General features: G+C 49.1%; 1 long non-coding RNA gene across 3 annotated transcripts; it reads right to left on the bottom strand.

Moving 5' to 3' along the window:
• Positions 1–26: 26 nt before the first annotated feature.
• On the bottom strand, positions 27–14,345 carry LOC135454563 (uncharacterized). 3 transcript variants are annotated; one of them, XR_010442140.1, is made up of 6 exons: positions 14,287–14,323; positions 5,710–5,792; positions 4,304–4,408; positions 3,572–3,651; positions 1,714–2,252; positions 27–1,321 (listed from the first exon to the last, which is right to left on the bottom strand). It is a non-coding gene; the product is annotated as an uncharacterized LOC135454563 (long non-coding RNA). The 3 variants fall into 3 exon arrangements; XR_010442139.1 differs by lacking the exons at positions 4,304–4,408; positions 5,710–5,792 and adding an exon at positions 11,637–11,813 and having other exon boundaries at positions 14,287–14,345; XR_010442141.1 differs by lacking the exons at positions 27–1,321; positions 4,304–4,408 and having other exon boundaries at positions 1,718–2,252; positions 14,287–14,308.
• Between the last annotated feature and the right edge of the window lie 6,705 nt (positions 14,346–21,050).

Genomic DNA, 21,050 nt, shown 5'->3' with positions numbered 1-21,050 from the left:
CAGGGCTGGGATGCTCCACACGTGCCTCTGGCATCCTCCCATCATTATCCTCCCTGTAATTAGGGAGGGAGCAGGGAGATTGGATGTCCCAAATCACATCATCTCTATTGCTTTGTGTTCAAACATCCCCTGACACGCTGCAATAAACAGACAGACAAATAGCTGGGTTAAAATGTGATCCCCACGAGCTGCTTTGGGCAGGAATTATCTCAGCAGAGTTCTCCTTGATGCTCACCCCTCCCTCTGCTTGCCTGGAAAAAAAAGGAAAAGCCCTGAGCCAGCAGCTCCTGATTCATGGTGCTCAGTGACAGAGTTATTGGGGGAGCTGTTTGAAACCCTTCCTTAATAGAGACACACATGGCAACATGGGCTCAGCCCCAGATTTGACCTCCAGCTCCAGGAAAATGATATTCCAGGGTCCAACATCTTCCTCCAGAGCCTAAATACCTGTCAGCACCTGGAGATGCACAGGTTGCTCATGGAGTGGGATAAAGAGGCACCTTCCAGCACCAGCATCTGCTGCTGCTGGAGGAAAACCTGCAATCCCAGAAATTAACACCTGTGCTGCCTCCACGAGGTTTCCCTGGTCCCAGATATTGGCACAGCTTTGAATTCCTAAAAGCAACGCTGCTTTGTCAGCCAAACGGCTGGAAAGCAGGAGTTTGGCTTTCAAAGGGCTGCTTAAAATGGAGTTTGGCTTCCAAGGGATTGGCAAAACAGGAGTTGGACTTGAAGGGATTGTTAAAACAGGAGTTTGACTTCCATAGGGCTGCTAAAACAGGAGTTTGGCTTCCAAGGGATTGGTGAAACAGGAGTTGGACTTCAAGGGAGCAACATTTGGGCATCCCTCCTTCCCTAGAGCCACTCCCAGCTCCCCCAGAGCCAGCAATGGGTGCAGAGCAGCTCATGGCCAGCCTCTGGAAGCCCATTACAGTTTTATGGAGGTCACCCTCACCTAATTATGCCACTGTTCCTGCCAGCCCTGCCTGACCTCATGAAGGATTAACATGTCCTGGGCACTGAGCGCGGCCTGGGGATGTGGGCCAGCAGGCCCTAGGCTATTTTGACCTTGGTTGCTTTTTTCTTTTTCTTTTAATGGAAATTAAGACATTCCCCTCACTCTTTTCTTTCAAAATACTTGCTACTAAAATTACCCTAAGTGCTGATACCCTGTGCCACAACACTCATCAACATTTGGGCCTCCCTCCATCCCTAGAGCCACTCCCAGCACCCCCAGAGCCAGCAATGGGTGCAGAGCACCACGAGCTGCTCGTGTCCAGCCTCTGGAAGCCCATTACAGTTTTATGGAGGTCACCCTCACCTAATTATGCCACTGTTCCTGCCAGCCGTCTCTGACCTCATGAAGGATTAACATGTCCTGGGCACCGAGCGCAGCCCTGAGACTGTAGGGCAGCAGGCCCTGGGCTGCTGCAGCCCTAGGGAATTTTGACCTTGTTTGTTTTTTTCCTTTTTCTTTTAACGGAAATTAAGACATTCCCCTCACTCCTTTCTTTCAAAATGCCTCCCACTAAAATTGCCCTGAGCGCTGACCCCCTGTGCTTCAATACCCACAGCAAAACCAACATTTGGGCCTCCCTCCATCCCTAGAGCCACTCCCAGCACCCCCAGAGCCAGCAATGGGTGCAGAGCACCACGAGCTGCTCGTGTCCAGCCTCTGGAAGCCCATTACAGTTTTATGGAGGTCACCCTCACCTAATTATGCCACTGTTCCTGCCAGCCCTGCCTGACCCCCATGATCCCTGGAGGATTAACATGTCCTGGGCACCGGGGCCGTGGGGCAGCAGGCCCTGGGCTGCTGCAGCCCTGGGGAATTCTGACCTCGGTTGTTTTTTTCCTTGGCCAGCCCTTGGAGGAGCTGTTGAATGGGGCTTTCATTTGGCTGACCCCCGGGGTCAGCTGTTTTCAGAGCATGAAATATGGCAGTGGCTGGACAGGAGGGAAGAGATAAACTCGGCTGAGGAGCCTTAACAGGCCAATGAGCCGTGACTAATGATGATTGGGGTTTGTCTTTCCAGGCCCTAATTTATTGGGCTGCTGACCACTTAGTGCACTCCTTGGGGAATTAACTCCTTCAGGGGCAGCAGCTCTGCCCCTCTGGGGTTTGTCTGCTCCTGGTTTGATGCCTTGTGAATGCCTGGTGCCTGGATGTTCCTTTGCTCTGCTCCAGGGCGTTTCCAGATGCCTTCTGTCCCAGCAGAGTCACCAGACACTGATGCCTTGGGAAGGCTGACCTGGAACAGGTGCAAGACAGGGTTAAAGAATAAAGCAGGGATTTATTTAAAGCCTCAGTGGGTGCACGTTGGGCAGCACAAGATCCCAGCCAGGGCTGCACCCAAGGTGAACCAAAATGGTCACAACAGGGCACGGGTTCTCTCATTTTATAAGTTCTGCTCCATTTCCATATTGGAGTTAATTGTCCACTTACAGCTTTAAGTTATGAAGTCAAATCCTTCTTGTTTTTCTCCATTCTGCCATTGTTTGTGCTCTTGGGCCTGAGATTTGAATAATTTGTCCCTGATCCCCAGCTGGAGAAGGAATTGTTTTGTCCCCCTACTCTGTGCAGAGAGCTCACCATCCCCTAATATGAATCTCAAAACTACACACTAAAGCAGCACAGAACCTGAAAAATATAAAAGCTAAAACCTGAGGCATCATGCTCATCCTTCCCCACTTTGGCAGGGTGAGAAAACATTTCTCCCTGCATCTTTCCCTGCTGTTACACACCCTGGTTATTTTCTGATCTTTTTACCCCATGTCCCCCCAAAAAATGCACCTTGAAGCTTTTCTCTGGGCAGATTTCCTATTGGCCCAGCTTTTTGTGTAGGCAGAGAAAGGGCCACGAGTCCCAGTGACCCTTTTGGGCAGGAGCGTGGTGGCTCCTGCGTGGCAGGCGGGTGGCACGAGCCACCAGTGCCCCAACAAAAGAGCTGGCGTGTCAAACAGGCTCTTACATCTTCATCAGGGGCTCCTAAAGCCTCCAGCTTTGTCCTGGGAGGACAGCCCCAGCCTGAGAGCACGTTCCCAGCAGCACCATCATCCATCTCTGTCACTGCTGGGCAGATGGAGATGGACAGGGATTCTCTGGGATGGCTGCTGTGGCTGCAGCCCCTGCTCAGCAAAATGAGGGCTCAGCACTCAGATCCAAGCCCCAATTTGGCCTTTTTGTCTCCTTAACATTCAATTTTTGAAGAGTTTAATTGCCAGAATTTGGATTTCTTGCTGTTTAGCTGGTGGAAGTGTTGACAGCACAAGGAACTCCTTGGCAATGTTATTTCATTTTGTGGAGGGACCTGTGTCTTCTCCAACATCCTAAAAACTGGATTATACAATTCAGATTTATTTTACTGGCTAAATTCTGCCTTTAACGTCCTGGGTGTGTTTAAGGAGGCTCATTTTGTTTACAAATGCCTCACTTTCCCCACCTGAAAATAAAATTTGGGGAGAGGGAGAAGGCAGCCACTGACATTTCATGGGGTGTGTTTGGGGACCAGCAGGGGGAAAAATCCAGCAGGGGCTGGGGGAGGAATTTGAAGCAGGGAATGCTGCTCACCTTTCCTTGTCACCCCACACATGCCTGGGTCTGTGTTTTGGGGTGCTCAGAGCCATCAGTGCTGGGACAGTGGGAGAGCCCTGAAAAAGCCATTTTCAAACCAGCCACAAACTGAATCAATTAATTGAATTATCAGTCAAGCCCTATTTAAACAATGATCCCATAAATTGAAAGGAAAGTGTCCTCCTTTGGGTAATTCCCTTAAAAGCGCAGACAAAAAAAATCAGCATTCCTAGGGGGAGACTGGAAGAACTCCCCAGGGTCTTGCATAGGCCCAAATCTATTTCTGCCTTTAAAAAGCCGTAATTATTCTCACATTAAGAGCTGTTCTGGCAGAGCAATTCCACAGGAGCTATTCCTGAAGGAGAAATTCCCAGCCGTGGAGTCCTCCAGAGCAGAGGGGCTCCAGCAGGGCCACCAGATGTCCCCAAGAGCTCCCTGGCAGGTGCAGTTGGGATGAGACCCAGCCACAGGTGTCTGTCCATCCCTCAGCCTGGCCTGCCTTGCCCTTCAGGGATGTTTTGGTGCTGATTTACAAGGACAAGCCCTAAACCCGAGCTCTGGAATGGCACAGGGAGCAGTGGCAGTGCCCCACAGTGACCTGGCACTGCAGCCTCAATCACCCTGTTTTTTGCTAATTAATGCAAATTAACCCGGAGCCCCTGATCCCTGCAGGGCTCCCTGAGCACTCCTGGGCAGGCTCCAGAGCTCTGCAGCCCCTCCAGCCATCACCTGGCACAGGATTCACTGCAAACCCGGGGCTGGGTTACCAAACCTGCTGCAGCTGAGCTCAGGTGAGTGGTTTGTGCTGGGGCCTTGCAGCAGCTGAAGCCAGTTCTGAAAATAAATGGGTTTGGAGGAAGGTGAGGGTTTTACATTATTATTTGTGGGAAAAAATAATAATTAAAAGAAATTGCAGGCAGAGCCTGGGAACTTGTGTGTGTTCATACCTCCACATTTCCAGATTTGTTTCTAACTACTTCTCAGCAACTTAAAAAATAGCAGGGTTATTTATAACTCTGCTTTTTGGGGGGCAGAATGAATAGATTTGTAGAAAGAAAGGAAGCAGTTCAAAAATAAAAAAAAATTAAAATATTGCTTAAATATATTGCTTAAAAATGGCAGGGTTATTTACTTCTCTGGTTTTTTGGGGGGGCAGAATGAATAGATTTTTAGAAAGAAAGGAAGCAATAAAAATTAAAAAAAATTAAAAATATTGCTTAAAAATAGCAGGGTTATTTTGTTACCCTGTTTTTTGAGGGGCAGAATGAATAGATTTTTGGAAAGAAAGGAAGCAATAAATAAAAAAAATAATGCTTAAAAAACATTGCTTAAAAAGTAGCAGGGTTTATTATTCTGGGGGTTTTTTTTGTTTTTGTTTTTTTTTGAGGGCAGAATGAATAGATTTTTGGAAAGAAAGGAAGAAATTAAAAAATTCAAATACGCTTTAAAATATTGCTTAAAAATAGCAGGGAGAACGAGAGAGAGAGAACGAGAGAGAGAGAACGAGATTGTCTCTTTCCCTGCCCAGGTAACACACTGGCACCTCCTGGGCATCATCCAAGCCACCATTGCATGTCCTGTTTGATGTCCCTGGCCACTGTCACTGCTATCAGTGCCTGGTGCCCGGGCAGGAGGGGTCCCCAGGTGAGACCACACACGAGCAGAGCTGTCCTGCCCAGGGGATGGACAGATGGACAGGGAGCATGCACGGGATGGGTGAGGGACGGCAGCCGGTAACGATGTGAGAAACGTGAGGCTGAGTCAGCACAGAGGAGGGAAAATGCAGAAAGAAGAAGGAAAAAAAAAAGGAAAAAAAGAAAAAAAGGGAGGGCAGGCTGAGAAAGTGAGGCTGGGTGCAGCCCTCAGGGCTCTGGTGATTAGCCAAGACATGATCCAGCCTTGGCTGGCCCGGTGCAGGGTAAGAGGTCAGCAGCATTTGATAAAACAGAGCATCCGCAGCTCCTCAGGGGCTGAGCCTGCACTGCACAGGGCTCTGGACAAACGGCCCCTAAAAACAGCATTGCCCACTGGGGCAGCTCTGCTGGGACCCCAAAATGGGTCTGTTTGGGGGCAGCTGTCAGAGATGGGGAGGGGAGGTGGGGACGGGTCCTTTTGAAGTGCCCCCCGGTCGGTACCTGCTGTCACAGAGCCCTAATGGATGGGAGATGGCTCCTGGCTGCCTGAAACCCAGCCCAGCCTTGTAAAAGAGGAGCTGAACCTAAAAGAGAGGGGGAGATGTTTAACAGAGACAAGAGCTGGAGATCAAGAGGAGAGAGGAACATCCCAGCACATCAGCTTAACCCTTCCAGTACCGATTTCTGTGCCTCTGCAAAGAAATCCCAGCGTGGAGTAGAACAGGAAGAAAATACTTTTCACAAACATCCCAGCTTGGGGTTTGGGAGGGGAAATGCAGTTTCTCCTGCTCTTAACCTTCTGCTTTCCTCTCCCATGTTCTGGGCAGCAGCTCCCAGCCCAGAGCCAGGGTGTGAGTGGCTGGGAAATCATTAACTCAGCTACAGATGCTTTGGTGAGTTTGGATAAACAGCCTGCTGTTGTTCTGCACATGGGAGTTACTGTAGGAGCTGCTGAAAGGCCTGGGATTTATAGCCTTGGAAAATGATTTATTTTGTTAAGCCCACAGCTGATACAGATGGGGAAATACCGGTGTGGGATCTCCCTGCTCTGCTGCTCCCTCGAGCGCTACATCAGAGCCACCAGAATCCTCTAGGGAAGGGGGGAAATGCTGGGACAAAAAAAAAAGAGAGAAAGCCACAAAACCTGCTGCTCACCATGGTGGTAAACACTGTGTGTGCAGATCTGTGCCCACACTCACACCTGGCAGTGTCCAAGGGCAGTTTGGACAGGGCTTGGAACCACCTGGGATGGTGGAAGGTGTCCCTGCCCATGGCAGGGGTGGGGCTGGGTGAGCTCTGAGGTCCCTTCCCACCCAAAGCATTCCAGGGCTCTGGGATTTATTTGGGAATAGACCCAGGCAACCCCTCCTATGCCAAGGATGAACAGGATCAGGCTGGCCATCAACAGCTCCCATCCCAAAGCACATCCTCAGCACAGCACCAGCAGCCACTGCTGACTCTCAAAGCTGCCCCAGGCCTTTGGGGATCACTCCTTTGATCCTTTTTCCTGGGCAAAGTGCAGGTTTGGGGTGGATCTGCCCCCTACCACAACCTTGCACCACCCACTGCACCCTGGGGCTCTCCAGTGCCTTCACACCAGGAAATCCTTCTCCAGGTCTGCCAAGGAGGAGTTTTGTGGTGCCACCCTCCCACCTGACAGCAGCACCTCACAGGGCTCTTATTTCTTCATCCACAGCATCATTTTGGGGTTTGGAACCATTGGAATTCAGCCTCCCCTAAAATCCAGCCCTGCCCAGAGGTGCTTTTACCACAGGATTTCCCCAGATTTACCTCGCTGGAGGTCACAGCCATGCAAACTCTCAATGAACACCAAATTGTCCCACCTGCAGCATTTCTCCTGTGCCCCAGGGAGCTCAGGGAGGTGTCAGCAATTAGTGCCAATCATTTTACACCCCCAGGGATCAGCACTCCCGTTCAGGTGGGGAGGTGCTGCTGCCTCTGGCATTATCTCTGGCTCTGTCACTGGTGGGATGGGCTGCAGTAAATCAGCTCTGACAGAGAGAAACCCTTCCTAGAGGAAGCATCTTCTCCCTCCACCCTTTTCTATTAATTCAGGATCCTGCAGAGTTAAAAAGTGAAGAATTTCTGTCTGGGAAGTCCTGGAAGGAGGAATTTACACTCAGTGATGCTCTGGGGTGCTCAGTCCAGCCCCAGTGTGTCCCCCCCAGGACAGACACCCTGGGATGGGCTGGGAGGTGCAAAATCCTCCCTGCCTGCCTCAGTCCAGGCATGGGGACAGCTGATGTCCCCTGTCACTGCTGTGGCTGAGTCTGCAGCACTTTAAACCAGGATATTCCCATTTTAACACTGAGAGGAGCTGAGGTCTGAGAACCAATGTGGGATTCTGAGGTGGAGCAGGACATTTGGGCCAGGGACTGCAAAAAGGGAGCAGAGCATGGACCTGTTCACTCAGCCTGTCCCAGCCAGCCTCGATGGGAAAGAATTGCAAATTTCTTCATTGAGCACCCATCCATCACCCCCCAGTCCCACACACCCACCAGAGGCACCTCCTCAAGAGCAGATTCACCTCTTTGGGCCCAGCTGAGGTGAAAAGGGGCAGAACAGCTGTGGGACTCACACGTGAATAATCAGAGGTTACCAAAGCCCTCATTAAGCAAAGCAGGCTTGGCTTTCCAAAGGATGGGATGAAAGGCAAATGTCTCCTGTTACAAGTGCAGTGTCCAGCAAAAGAAAAATCCCTGCCTGGCCTAGATAAGGGCAAGGGTAGGTATGTCTGAAATATTTCTATTACTTCAAAGTTCATAAATCTATTGGTTTAAAACTGTCAACAAGAAAGAGGAAATACGAGCTACAGACACGGTTATCACCAGGAAAGGAATTTCCTCCAAAGGGAGAGCAAGACAGTAAGGCCAGGAAAGAGGGGCAGATAGGGAAATAGCTCTATGAGATGTCAGGAATCTGGATGAGCCTGGCCTAGGAATATCTTTTCATTGACTCTGTCTGTGCCCAGCCCAAAAGGATGCTCAGGGGAGACTTGTTTGACACTCACCAGCTGAAAAAAAAACAGGTAGTAGAAAGTGTGTTTATTGGTATGATTTTGTTGGGTTGTTTAGATTTTTTTTTTAAGCTTTTGAAATATTTCAGGATTTTGTAAAAAAAAAAAATCCATGATCCTGCTTTTTGATGCACTGAACTGGTGTTCCCAGGGAGAAAAAGTCATGTGGCAAAGAAGTTCAGTGGTCTGGGAAAGAGGTTCCAAGGACTTTGTGGCCTCAGGCAGAGAGAGCTGCAGTGCAAAAGGGAGAGGAAGGAGAGGAAGAAAGGACTGAAGAAATGGGCCCTGGGGTCTGCACTGGACACTGTTTGCCCATGGGGAAATTGATATTAAGCCTCAGCAGCAACTTTTCCACCCAGAAACATCCAAACCATGAGGGATGCTCAGTTCTCCTGCCCTTACACCAGGATTTCTGCAAACACAGCCCCTGCCCTGTTCATCCCCTGGCAGTCACTGCACACCCCTGGGGCATTGCTGAGGGGTCTGAGGGGTTGAGAGCTCCCCAAAAAGGGTTGGAAAAGGGCAGAGCTGGTAGCAGCAGGTGCCAGTGGGAGCTGCACATGGAGCCAGCGCTGTCCCTGCTCCTCTGGAAGAGTCATGGACCAAAAATAGGAAAATAGGTGTTTCCCTACAGGTGCACCAACAAATCCTCCAGAGGATTAATCACATTCATTAAGGGATGATTAGTCCTGATTAGAGCTGTGCTCCCTCCCAGTGCTGCAGAGTGGGCATTTGGGGTGTGTCACCTTTTCTCTCCCCACCAGGGCTGGATGGTCACGGCCTGGAGCTGGGAATCCTCCAAGGATTCCTGTTCCCAGAGCTGTCAGGGCAGCCCTAACCCCAAAACCCAGCAGGACCAGACAAACACAGCAGATAAAGCTCAGAGAGTTCACTCTCATCTCCTCCTACCTAAGAGCAGCCCCATCGCTCCCCACCTGAATTTCACTGTTTCATTTAAAATAAAATTTCAAATTAAAACAAAATTTCAGACATTTTAAAATGTGAATGTGAATCTTTAATAAACCACATCCTTCTGCTTTTTCCCTCCTCTTTTATCTAACTCTGCCTGAAGTCACCGTGGTGTCTCAGGGCCAAGTTCCCAGTGCTCCCCTCTCCCTCGATAACCCAGCCCTGCTCTGCTCCATGCCTAAGCAGTAACTTGCTCCTAGAAGAGTGTTTACATTTGAAAATAAGTCCAATTACACCAGCCCATCTAATAGTCCTCTCTGTATATGTTACTGAGTACTTAGGGCCATTTTTCTCAAAGCCATTATGCTCATGTGATTTTCCTCAAAGCCTTTCGAGGGGATTTTGTTTTGACAGCAGGGCATTAAGGGGGTGAAACTGATAGCATAAGTACCACTTACAGACTTTGATCAGCTTGCCTCATAATTCTCTTGGAGAAAGTCTTGTATATATTAGAGAAGGAAATTAATTTTATTGCCGCTGTGGCTTTTTATTTTTTTTCCCTGCCAGTAACATCCAAGCACTTGTGCTCAGATTTTTTGGATTTTTTTTTTTCCTTGGCAAGCCCCTTGTGCTCAGATCTGGAGTACAAATTGGGCTGTCCTCCTCCCAGGAGAGAGCCTGGGCTCTCATCCTTGCCAGGATGTTCCTTCTGATATGATCCCAACAAGGTAACAAGAGACTTTCAAACCTCTTCCATCCCATGCACTGCATTTCAATGTTGTACAGACAAATTGCAGAGAAAAAAAATAGAAATTTTGGTCTGTAAATACCAAAAAATAAGCAGATAACTGGAGCCCTTCCTTCATTCCATATCATAAAATCATAGAATGATTTGGGTTGGAAGGCACCTTAAAGATGGTGAAGCATTCCAACCTTGCCTGGCCTTGGACACTTCCAGGGATCCAGGGGCAGCCACAGCTTCTCTGTTGCAGGATCTCCTCACCCTCCCAGGGAACAATTCCATCCCAAGATCCCATTTCAATGGGATTCCCATTTCAATGCTGTACAGATAAATTTCAGGGAAAACACAGAAATTTTGGTCTGTAAATACCAAAAAATAAGCAGATAACTGGATTCCTGCCTTCATTCCATATCATAAAGTCATAGAATGATTTGGAAGGCACCTTAAAGATGATTAGGCATTCCAACACTTCCACTATCCCAGGTTGTTCCAAGCTCCATCCATCCTGGCCTTGGACATTTCCAGGGATCCAGGGGCAGCCACAGCTTCTCTGTTCCAGGGTCTCCTCACCCTCTCAGGGAACAATTCCATCCCAAGATCCCATCCAAGCCAGCTCTGGCAGTCTGAAGCCATTCCCCATGTCCTGTCCCTCCAGGCCTTTGTAAGCAGGTCTCTGTCCAAATAGCAATCCAGCAACTGCTTCATAAATAAGAAACCCGCCCCAAAAATCTGTAAGGAAGATCTGTTTCTCAGCAGAACAGCCCATGTGAGGCCTAAGCAGGCCCTGAGTCAGGATCAGCAGCTCCCAGCCCAAATTCAGCTCCCAGGTGAGCATTTCACAGCAAGGGAATGTTCAATCCCTGCCCAGGTCAGCCAGGCAGGCAAAGAGAGGGCCCTGGGGCTGAGATCTCCCTGGAATCAGGATGTTCCAGGGATATTGGGGCTTTGACAGGGTGAGACATCACTGACAGGGCAATAGCCCCTCTCCATCCTTACCCTGCTCCTGCCAAATCCCGATTGGAATCGAGAGCGGAAATGTTTGTGTGGAGCAAGTAAAGCTGGTTGGAAAATTTTTTGTCAAAACAGATTTCCATCACAAAGTGACACCCTGTTGGCTTTGGCAAATTTTTGTTCAGGAACAAAGTGGAGAGAGAAAAAATGTAAATGTCAGCGTGCCCTTTTGACATTTTCCCCAACGCAAAGGATGGGCTTTCTTGCTTGGAAATGACTTTTCCTTGACATTCATTTTCTACATTCAGCTCAAAACAAATCAGCCTTGCTACCAAAATGGAATTTGTTGACTACTCTAAGAGGATTTTTCCTTTTTGGAATTGAATCTGCAGAATTTCATGGAATGGTTTTGGTTGGAAGGGACCTTACAGATCATCTTGTGGGACACCTTCCACTGGAGCAGGCTGCTCCAGTCCCCATCCAGCCTGGGATATTGGCTTTTCCCAATTCAGGAAATGAATAAAACAACATTTCTTTTTTTTCTCTTGAGTTAAATATTAATTCTTCCTCTCAGCTAGGCCCCTGCCATCCTCACACCCAAATTCCCCTTTTTGCTCATCCTGGAGTGACTGTTCCCTGCATTTTCAGCTCCAGCACTATCTTTATTCCAGGTTTTCTTCTCCCAGTCTGAATTAACATCAGACCCATCAGAAAAACACCCCAAAACAAACCAAGAGTGACCTGGGTACCACATGTGCAGCTGGAATCCAGCAGATGGGAAGTGCTCACCTTGGAGATCACTGCTCTTCTCTGCATTCCCAGGATTTCTCCAGGGTCCAGCCTGTGGCACTCGGCAGCAGGAATTCTGAGTGCCAGTCATAAGTGACAATCTTCTGCCACCCTGCCTCCACCCACACTCCCTCTCTGCAGCAAGGATTCATCCACCAGGATTTCTCTCTCCCTCTCCTGCCAGAAAAAAAAAATTGGGAGAAAAATCAACTGTGCCTTCTATAAAACCAGCCCCAGTTTTTCAACTCAGGCATTGTCTGGTGAAACATGATCTGCTTTTTCCTCCCTGAAATAGGTTCCCAAAGCAATTGGGAATTGAATTCAGGAGACTGTAATATAGCTGCATTTTGCTTAAGCTTAACCAGCTGCAGGGAAGTGTCTCCTCCACGCCGACTGTGTGGCCATGTCCTGCTGCCAACAGGAGGTGGATCTGTGGGGATTGATCCCCACCACATCACTCCAGGGGCTGGAAAGGGCACTGGGATATCTGTCTTGGGGAGCTGCAGCTTGCTGAGACACATGGCACATCATTTCTTTCCTTGGAGTGCAGTTTTGGACTCGCACCAACCCTGGAAAACAGGGAGCAGGCTCAGCTCCGTCACTGCAATATTTCCCAGCCTCTTTGCTGTAATGAAAAGGTCTCAAATCCACTCCTGTGTGACCTCAGCAAATATAACTCCCAGTTACTGAGTGTTGGTGTTGCAAATAAATTCTGGAATGAGCCTGGAAAAGCAGCAAGTTCTCAACAAAACCTCTCCAGTCTCAGCTGTTTTAGACCCCAAGCACCCATTGGCAGTCACAGAAGAGCTGTGGCCCTTCCTGTGCCACCCTGCACAGCCAAATTCTCAGTCCATGATGATCAGACACTCCCAGAACTGTGGAGGATCCATGAGAGATAACCAGGGAAAGCAATCAATCTGTAATCAGAAGCTTCAAAATCTCTGAGCGAGTCTCCCGAGGAATTCCAGGGGAAATCAGCAACTCAGACAAAGACTGAGAACAGCCAGGCCAAACCTTGATTTTTTTACCCAGCCAAAGCTGATGAAACATCTGCCTCCCCATCCCCACATCTGTCCCATGTGCATTAATTTATCTTGCTAGAAACCACCTAAATATTCCCACAGGGGCCTGCCAGGCCAGGTCTGCTCTCCAGCACACAGAGCCAAGCCATGCTCAGGTCCTGCCTGGCCCAGAGGCACAGCAGGTTTTGCAGCTGGTGCCAAGGATTCCCCTTGGCTTTGCAGCTGATTCCAGGCTGGGGCCAAACTCCAACAGACAAGAGCCAGCATCATTCCCTCCCATCTTGGCAGCCCTGGGGCAATTACACCACAAAATAACATCTCAGCACCAAGGTCTGGGGGAGAGAATTCAGAGCTTTGAGGCAAAAAGTGACATTTTGTGGCCACCTGGATGTATCCTGGGAGCAGGGGGATTTACCAAGGGGTTACAGGCTGCTGGACCTCCCTGGTGTGATGAAACTCAGCTGCTGAGGGCAGGAGAAAGCACTTTAGATAAGAGGTCAGCAGAGGGGAAAGAAGGAGCAAGGCTGGGGGGATATTTGATGCTGTCAATCACAGATCTCGGCAGCCCCTGTGGGAAAGGCTGGAATTCAGAGAGCAGGAGCATCACACACTGTCCCTGCAGGCAGGACAGCCTTGCTCTCAGCTCAGGTGGCCCTGCTGCACATCAGAGCCCTCCCAGGGGAAGGTGCCCCAGCCCCACAGCCAGTGACCCTCACAGGGAGAAATCCAGGCTGACAATTTATTGATAACATCAACCAAGGTGCCCCAGCCCCACAGCCAGTGACCCTCACAGAGAGAAATCCAGGCTGACAATTTATTGATAACATCAACCAAGGTGCCCCCAGCCCCACAGCCAGTGACCCTCACAGGGAGAAATCCAGGCTGACAATTTATTGATAACATCACCCAACACCTGAGCACTGCAGGACACGGGTGGGGAGCAAGGGATGCTTCCCAAAGTCCCACCTGGCCTCACACTTCCCTTCCTGCCACTTCCAGGTGCTTTCAGCAAGGACAATCGATGTGTCCCAGCTCTCCCTTGCTCTGCTGACAAATGAGAACTTCAGAGCTTTGTTCAGGGTCAAGAGCAGGGGCTGTGCTGACAGGGCAGGGAGGGGGAGGAAGCCCAGGCTTCTTGCTCAAAGGAGCCTTTCAGGATTCACGTTCTCAAATAAAAAAGCAAAAACAAAGTTGATGGAATTGAATAGGTAATTAAACAAACAAACACACTCAAATTAGATCAAATTATTGCTCTAGCTCCCCCTAAACTGTAGCCCAGCAGCGTTGGAGCTAACAGAGAAACAGCACCAGTCAGAATATTTATCTGTATCATTTGTTCCCCAAAAACCATCACTGCTGGGATGTTAAACTGCACAATCCAGTCCTTGTGAAGGCACAGCTGATAGCAGGACACTGCTGCCCATACTGAGCGCCCCCAGGGAAAGGCACCTGCCTGTGGTGCAGGAAACCTCTGCACAGGTCTGGGGACAGGGCAGGGAGAGAAAGCAGCAATTCTGTCCCTCCAGGACATGGGGGAAGGGACTCACAGGGTGAAATTCATGCAGGAGGGAGGCTGGGGACAAACTGCCCATGGCAGACACCCTAGGGGACTCTAAATGACAAATTACCTGCAGCACACCCAGGAAAGCACAGACACCCCAAACCACAGCAAAACCTCAGAGCTGCCCTTAAATAGAGCTCCAGGATGTGGGTGGAGGCCCAGGTGAGGCTCATCAGGTTAATTAACACCAATTAATGCCTTGTACCTGTGTCTGCTGTGACAGGGGAGTCTTTGGGGGAAAATCCATGTGGGGAAATGTCCTCCAAGGGCTGCTCAGGCTGTGGCAGGCAGCAGAGGGGCCTGCTCTGGTGGCTCTGCTGGGCAGTGACACATGGACAGGTGTGTGGCACCACGGTGAGAAGTCATTTCTCACTGTCCCCCATGGACCAGGGAATTGTGCAAGATGCTCCAGCTGAGCTTTTCCCAGGTGAAAGTCTCCCCTTGGAGCTCTCCTTCCATCCCACACTGTCCCAGAGCTGGGTAACTCTCCTGGTCACCAGACCACCTCTGTTCCCAAGCTCACAGCTCTGCACAACAGAAAGGAGAAAAATGTAGGATTTTAAAGCCAAAGTTTAAAGGAACTCTCAAACACAACTTTTGGAGCACAACCAGACTTTGAAGGGGCACAGATTTGTAAAGCCTCAGATTTGCTCAATCCTCTGGGAATTGCAAATCAGAGAATGGTTTGAGAGCTTAAAGATCATTTCATATCCAGCAGGAGAGCAGAGGGAAGCAGGCAGGGGAGGAGGGAGCTCCAATCTCTGCTGATTGCTGGAGTTTCCAAGAGCACATCAATGCATTGCACAGCAGAGGGAGGCGTTTGGAGCAGGCTTTGACTTGATGCCAGGCCTAGGCCGTGTGCTGCTTTGTATTAATTTGTGTAACTTCAGGAATAAACTGTGCTTGGCTTGTCTATGAATTTTAAAGGAATTGTTAACACGTTTTTATGAATGGAGGAGGAGGTGCTGGCTGAGGAGGGTTGCCTGCTTGTTGTTTCAAGCAGAGGAAATCAATCATGGTTTTTCGCAAAATAAAACTTTATTGAGCTGTAATAAACAGATACTTCTAAAAAACACTTAAAACCACAGAAGCAAGGGGAAGGTGCTTGAGTGCTTCAGCAGGAATTGCAGGTCAGTGAAGGATTCAAGCTCTTTTTTCCTTCCTACCGTCAGGGAAGAAGATGGATCCATGTGCTGCAGGCCTGGCTGGATGGTGGGTGGAAGATGTGCCCACAGATGATGGCTGGGCTTAGCAGGAGACACCACAGAGCAGCTGCCAGATGCCAGTCTGGAGATGCTTTGATGCAAAAAGGACTTGATGATCTTTGTAGGCTTTTTGTAATGATTCTGAGATGCTCTGCAGGGCCAAAGGCTGCCCGGGGTTGTGACACAGGAATGTCCCCTCCCTGTGCTCTCCCATCCTTTCCAGAGTTTTGACTCATGAGGTGGTTGGGAAACACAGCCTCCCACATCTATTTCTTCATCCCCTTTTAGCTAGGGGATTCTGCTTAGGGTTGTTGCTGGGGAATTGGGAAAACTGGAGGTTTTTCCTGTGAAAATCTCCATTAAGTCAGCTTTAATTAAGAACAGAGGAGCAGCTCCCACTGTGGTGAGTCCCTCTCCCTTCTGCTACCCAGTGCCAGCTGCTTTTGGGAGAGTGAGGTCACAGAGCTACAGAAAGGACCCCTGTGCTAAGGGGAGGTCATTTGGTGTCAGTAATTTCAGATTACTCCTATCCCTCTGTCCTACAGCCTTGAGAATGAAAAGCTTCAGGTATCTGTGATGAGAGAGAGGAAAAAAGGTGAGATACAGAGACCTGCAGGTCTCCAGGATCTCCAGGGCTTTGGCTTCTCCGCAGCACTCAGTGGAGCAAGCAGAGCATGTCCTGGTGTGGAATGGAGGCAACTTCCTGAGCATGTAACAGAAGTGGAAATAATAGGGAATAAAAAGGTGATCCAGGCCAAGAGAAACCCCAAGGTGAGGAAGTTCACAGAGCTGCCTGTTCCTGCAAGCTGAGCTCTCCAAAGCCAAACTCTCCCCAGCCAGGAGACAAAGCAGTCCTGCTCCTTTCCTTCCCAAAAATCCAGCCCATTCATCTTGGAATGGGAAACTGGGACTGGAAACCCAATGGGCTGGCTCTCGGTGCTTCCATTAGGTTTGCATTACAGAGTTATTCATAAAAGGTCCTGCAGACTCAATGACCAGTCCCTGGATTGCTTCCAAGGATTATTTCAACTTTTCCATATTTTCTAGGCCTCGATTTGGACGTGTGACTTGGGCCAGTGCGCTGATTGATGTTGCTAAAAATGCACGCTGCCCCCTCCTACTCCTCTGGAAAAAATGTGTTTTGGAATGTCTCTGGATCACTTTTCATGGGGAGCTTCTGGAGATCACCGGGGTTTGTTGTTAAAATCAACCTCCAAGGCAATTCCCTGGCCCCCTGTCTGTGCACAGGGGTTGGCTGAATTTTTGTGCTGCTTGAGGACAGGACACAAATTTTCAGAGCTCGTGAGCAGAACAAGGAAAACAGAACTCATTCCTTTGCCTGGTTTTCTGTGCTCTGATGTCCCACTGGAGAGTGGCCTGGGATGGGATCATTTTGTGGCATCTCCATCCTGCTCAGTCCCCTGAGGCTGCTGGGTGGGATCCCCATCCCCAGGCAACACCATTTCTCCAGAGAGAAAATGAGCTTTTCCTTCTCACCTGGTGCTGAACATCAAAGCTGAAGGATACACACCAAACCTGTCCAAACATCTCAAAATAAAGGGGGAAAAGGGCAGCTCTTGTCCCATGTTGGTCACTCATCCCACCTGAGGCAGGGATGGACTGAATCCCCCAAGGAAAGCATTTCTCTAAGCTTGAAACAGCAATTTAAACACACCACCCTCTGGGATGACAAAATCCAGAGCCAAATTTGTGTTTTCCAGAGCTCAGGATGTGTTGAAGAGAATTATTCATGACTTTTACACTCAAAATCAAAAGCTTGAAGCCAATGGACCTGGAGATGTCAACACCACCAAGGCACAAACTCCAGATAATTTGCAATGTTGCAAGATTCAAGGCAGACAAATACAACTTTCAATAACCCAAATCTGCAAGAAAATTTGTATAAAATGTGACAGGAAAGGAAAAAAAAATTAAAAAAGAAGGACTGAAGGTGGGGTTTTCACTCTGTGGCTCCTGAGCTTGTAGGAGGTCACATTTTCCGGCGATTCTCTGCGAGTGACAGAAATTGGCTTTATTTAAAGAAAATGAAAGTTCAAGTAATTGCAGGGCTTCAGGAGCCAAGACTCTAAGAAAAACACGGAGTATTTCGAGAGCTGGCAGTGCTGCCTGTGGAAAAGGAGTGAGTCAGGGTGTCCTTTTGGACTCGTGTGTGGGGGAAGGAGAGCAGCACGGCTCGTGTGGCTGGGGGCCCACTGGCCACCTCCCCAGCATGGCTCTGAAAGAATCCATGGATGCTGGAGGGGCTGGGAGCAGGGATGGGGAGCCCATTGTGCCCTCAGCCACCTGCCTGGACTGCAGCAGGGACAGAAATGTGGCAATCTGGGGAGAAGGGATGAGCAGGGGGAGTCCCTGGACTTGGAGGCACAATGGAGGGATTCATGAACCAGCAGAGAGGTAAAATCCATTGAACCATTGTGAACCATTGTAAGCCCTGCAGAGAGGTAAAATCTCTCATTTCCTGGGCAAAGACTTGGAAATAACTGGTCCTTCTTGTTCCTTTTCCTGCCTAGTCCCAGCAGAAAAAGGTAAAAGGAGGCTCAAGCCCTCAAAGCCAGCTGGCCCAGTGGGACCAGGGACATGTTCAGCCTTGCTGCAAGAATCCAATCAATATTTCAGCTGGTTTGTTGTTTTTCTTGTACCTGATGTCCTTCCAGGCTGCCACCTCCCTGGCAGCTTTGTCCTGCCTGTGTCCCTGGGCTCGGAGCATTTCAGTTCAATTAATTTTCAGAGTGAGTCCCTGAGAGTCAGAGAAACACCTCTGTCCTTCCTGTGCTGTAGGAAGCACCCAGAGGAAGGTCAGTTCTGTGTCTGGAGGAAGAGTCAGCCCCTGTGTCATTGCAACATCTGCCCAGGGGATGCACAGCTGGCTGCAGGAAGCCTCTGGATCTCTGGTTTGGGTGGCAGCAGTGGCAGAGGGGCAGGGAAGAGCCCCTGGCTGGAGATGTGGGGTGTGGGAAGAGCTGAACAGAGCCAGGCGGGGAGCCAGGGGTGGGATTGGGCTGGGAGAGCAGCAGAGCACTCCCTGAGCACCCAGCTCCCCAAAGCCATGCTGCAATCCATCCCAGGGAAATGGGGACAGGGATTATTCCAGCTGCACAGAAATCAGCTCCCCGCTGATTTCCCTCTGCTCCCCTTCCCAGCAGAGGGAGTTTGGGATGGATCCTGCATGGATCCTGTTGTGGCCAGAATGGGGTTGTTGCCAGGTGAAATTCACATTTAATATATATTAAAAAAACCCGAAAATGTTGCTTCCAGATGTGCTGCAGCTCCTGAGGAGCAGTCCCTGGCACCTTGGCAAAGGAAGGATTCCCTTTTCCTTGCCAGCCCAGGGAGCAGGGACACAGCTCTGCTTCTCCTCTGCTGCTCCTGGAGCCATTGCTGGTGCTGCTCAGAGCTGCCCTGAGTGCACAGTAATTAATTGGAGATGATGGTGCAGCCCATGGCCATGATCCCATGGCTACACCTTGTCATAGTTCAGATGGTCACAACACAAAGCAACTCTCCATTTTCAGAAGGCTTCAAACCTGTTTTTATTCTAACAGGCCTGCTTTTTATACATTCTTACCAAACCCCTAAGTTTACACTTTACTCATTGGTCACTAAAGACAAACAAAGGGCTGATTGGAACAGACAGCTGCAGGTTTCTCCTAATTATCCTTCTTTCTTTCTTGGTTTCTATGTCAACAACCTTGGCAGAGAATTCTTACAGGGGCAAACATGGATCCTCTTCTCAAACTTCTCTGTGAGAAGTCACTGTAAAACCTCTTCCACAGCACCAAGCAGGATGAGCCTGGAGGATCCCAACCCTCTCTTGGTGCTGTTTTTGTGCTCAGCCTGGCTGTGGAGGAGGGTGCTGGGCTCAGGATGTACTGAGAGCAGCAGTGATGGGGCTCTGGCTCCCTTGGGACCCCAGGGAGGAGATTCCAGCAGCTCCCTGTGCTTGGGGAAGGCCTGAGGCACAAACTGTCCAGGCAGAGCTTGGGTGATTTCCCTGGAATCCTCTGCAGGCCACCCTCAAAGTCACACAGCTCAGTCCCTTTTTTACCCAGACTGAACTCATTTTCTCCCTCACTGCTAATTGGCTCCACAGATTGAAGAGCTCCTGTCTCACAGCACTGAGGACACCAAGAATTCCATCTAATTACCGTCATCCCAGCAATGGGAATGGCAGATCCTCTGGCATTATTTATGTCACCTGCTTTGCTCCACACGGGGCTCCAGCCAGCTCCACTTGCTTTTTTTAGCAAAGCACATTTCATTTTTCATTCCCCACTGTCATCCCCTTCCCTCTCTCATTCAGAAACTTCACCCACTTATTCTAGCACAGCCTGTCTCTCTCTGCTCCCCTGCACCATAAATCAGCATTAATTATGCTGGGAAAATCCTCTCAATCACTCATTGTCCTCATTATTATTATTTATCCCAGCCTGGAGGTGACACATGCAAACTCAAGCTCCTCCTCAATCCTAGAAAGGATTTTATTGGGTTTATGGGCTTGGCAACCCAAGTGCAGCACCTGGGGCAGATTTTCCTAAAGGGGCTGTGACTGCATGGTCACAGAATCATGGAAGGGTTTGGGTTGGGAGGGACCTTAAATCTCACCTTGTTCCACCCCCTGCCATGGGCAGGGACATCTTTCACTACACCAAGTTGCTCCAAGTCCTGTCCAGCCCGGCCTTGGACACTCCCAGGGATGGGACATCCCTCAGGGTGGCTTTGTTGGTCCCCTCAGGGTCATTCCCAGCCTGCTCCAACTCATGGATGTGAAGCACTCAGCCTCACATTTCCCTTGCTTTGAGATTACTCTTCCCAAGGCTGTCAGCTGGAATCACCTAATTAAAACCTGCATCCTCACCTATGTCTGCAAAAAAAACCTCACAGACAAATTTGGTCTGGGATTTTCAGACTGGTTAAGCTGCCAAGTATTAATAATTTTTCCCCTCTTAGTTATCCCATAAACTGAAGGGGTTAAAACTGAGTAATTCTGGACTATGCAGCAAAACCAGTGCATGTAAATAAGAAACAATCCAGCCTTTTCCCTCCTCTGCCTCCCCTGAGCAGGAATAACAAATGTAAAAACTGAATTGAAGCTAAAAGTGTTGTAAGCCCACTCTTCTTCCTGGAGCAAACCCAGATCAAGCAAGGTGGAATCTTCTGCCTTGGAGAGGGTCCCCAAATTGCCACAGTGCTGAGATGGCAGCTCAGGCATCTGAGGAAACTCCAATGCTTTGTTTGATTATTTTAAAGCTGTGTTTAATTACAGGCCACTTCAAGCTAAAAATATCTGTTTACTTCAAAATTAATCCTCAAGTTTTCTTGAATACAAATTATGTTCATTTCAAATTGATTCAAAGTAGGATTTTTGGCACAAGAATATTACTGTTTGTTATCTATTTCATCAAAATAAATTGTGGCTCTGCTGCTGTTCATTCTCCTACAAACTGAACTGACACCATTTCTTTTTGAGCTTTAACAAACACAAAGCCACAGGCTAAAAAAGTATTTTTGTGTCTGGGGGGGGAGGGGTTGAATTCAGCCTTAAATGCTGTTTTCCTTTAGATTTCAGGCACGTGTGTGAATATTTTTAAATAAGTCTTGTGGAATC

Source organism: Zonotrichia leucophrys, chromosome 15 (genome assembly GCF_028769735.1).
Source record: "Zonotrichia leucophrys gambelii isolate GWCS_2022_RI chromosome 15, RI_Zleu_2.0, whole genome shotgun sequence".
Taxonomy (NCBI): Eukaryota; Metazoa; Chordata; class Aves; order Passeriformes; family Passerellidae; genus Zonotrichia; species Zonotrichia leucophrys.
This window is presented reverse-complemented; position numbering and strand designations above follow the sequence as displayed.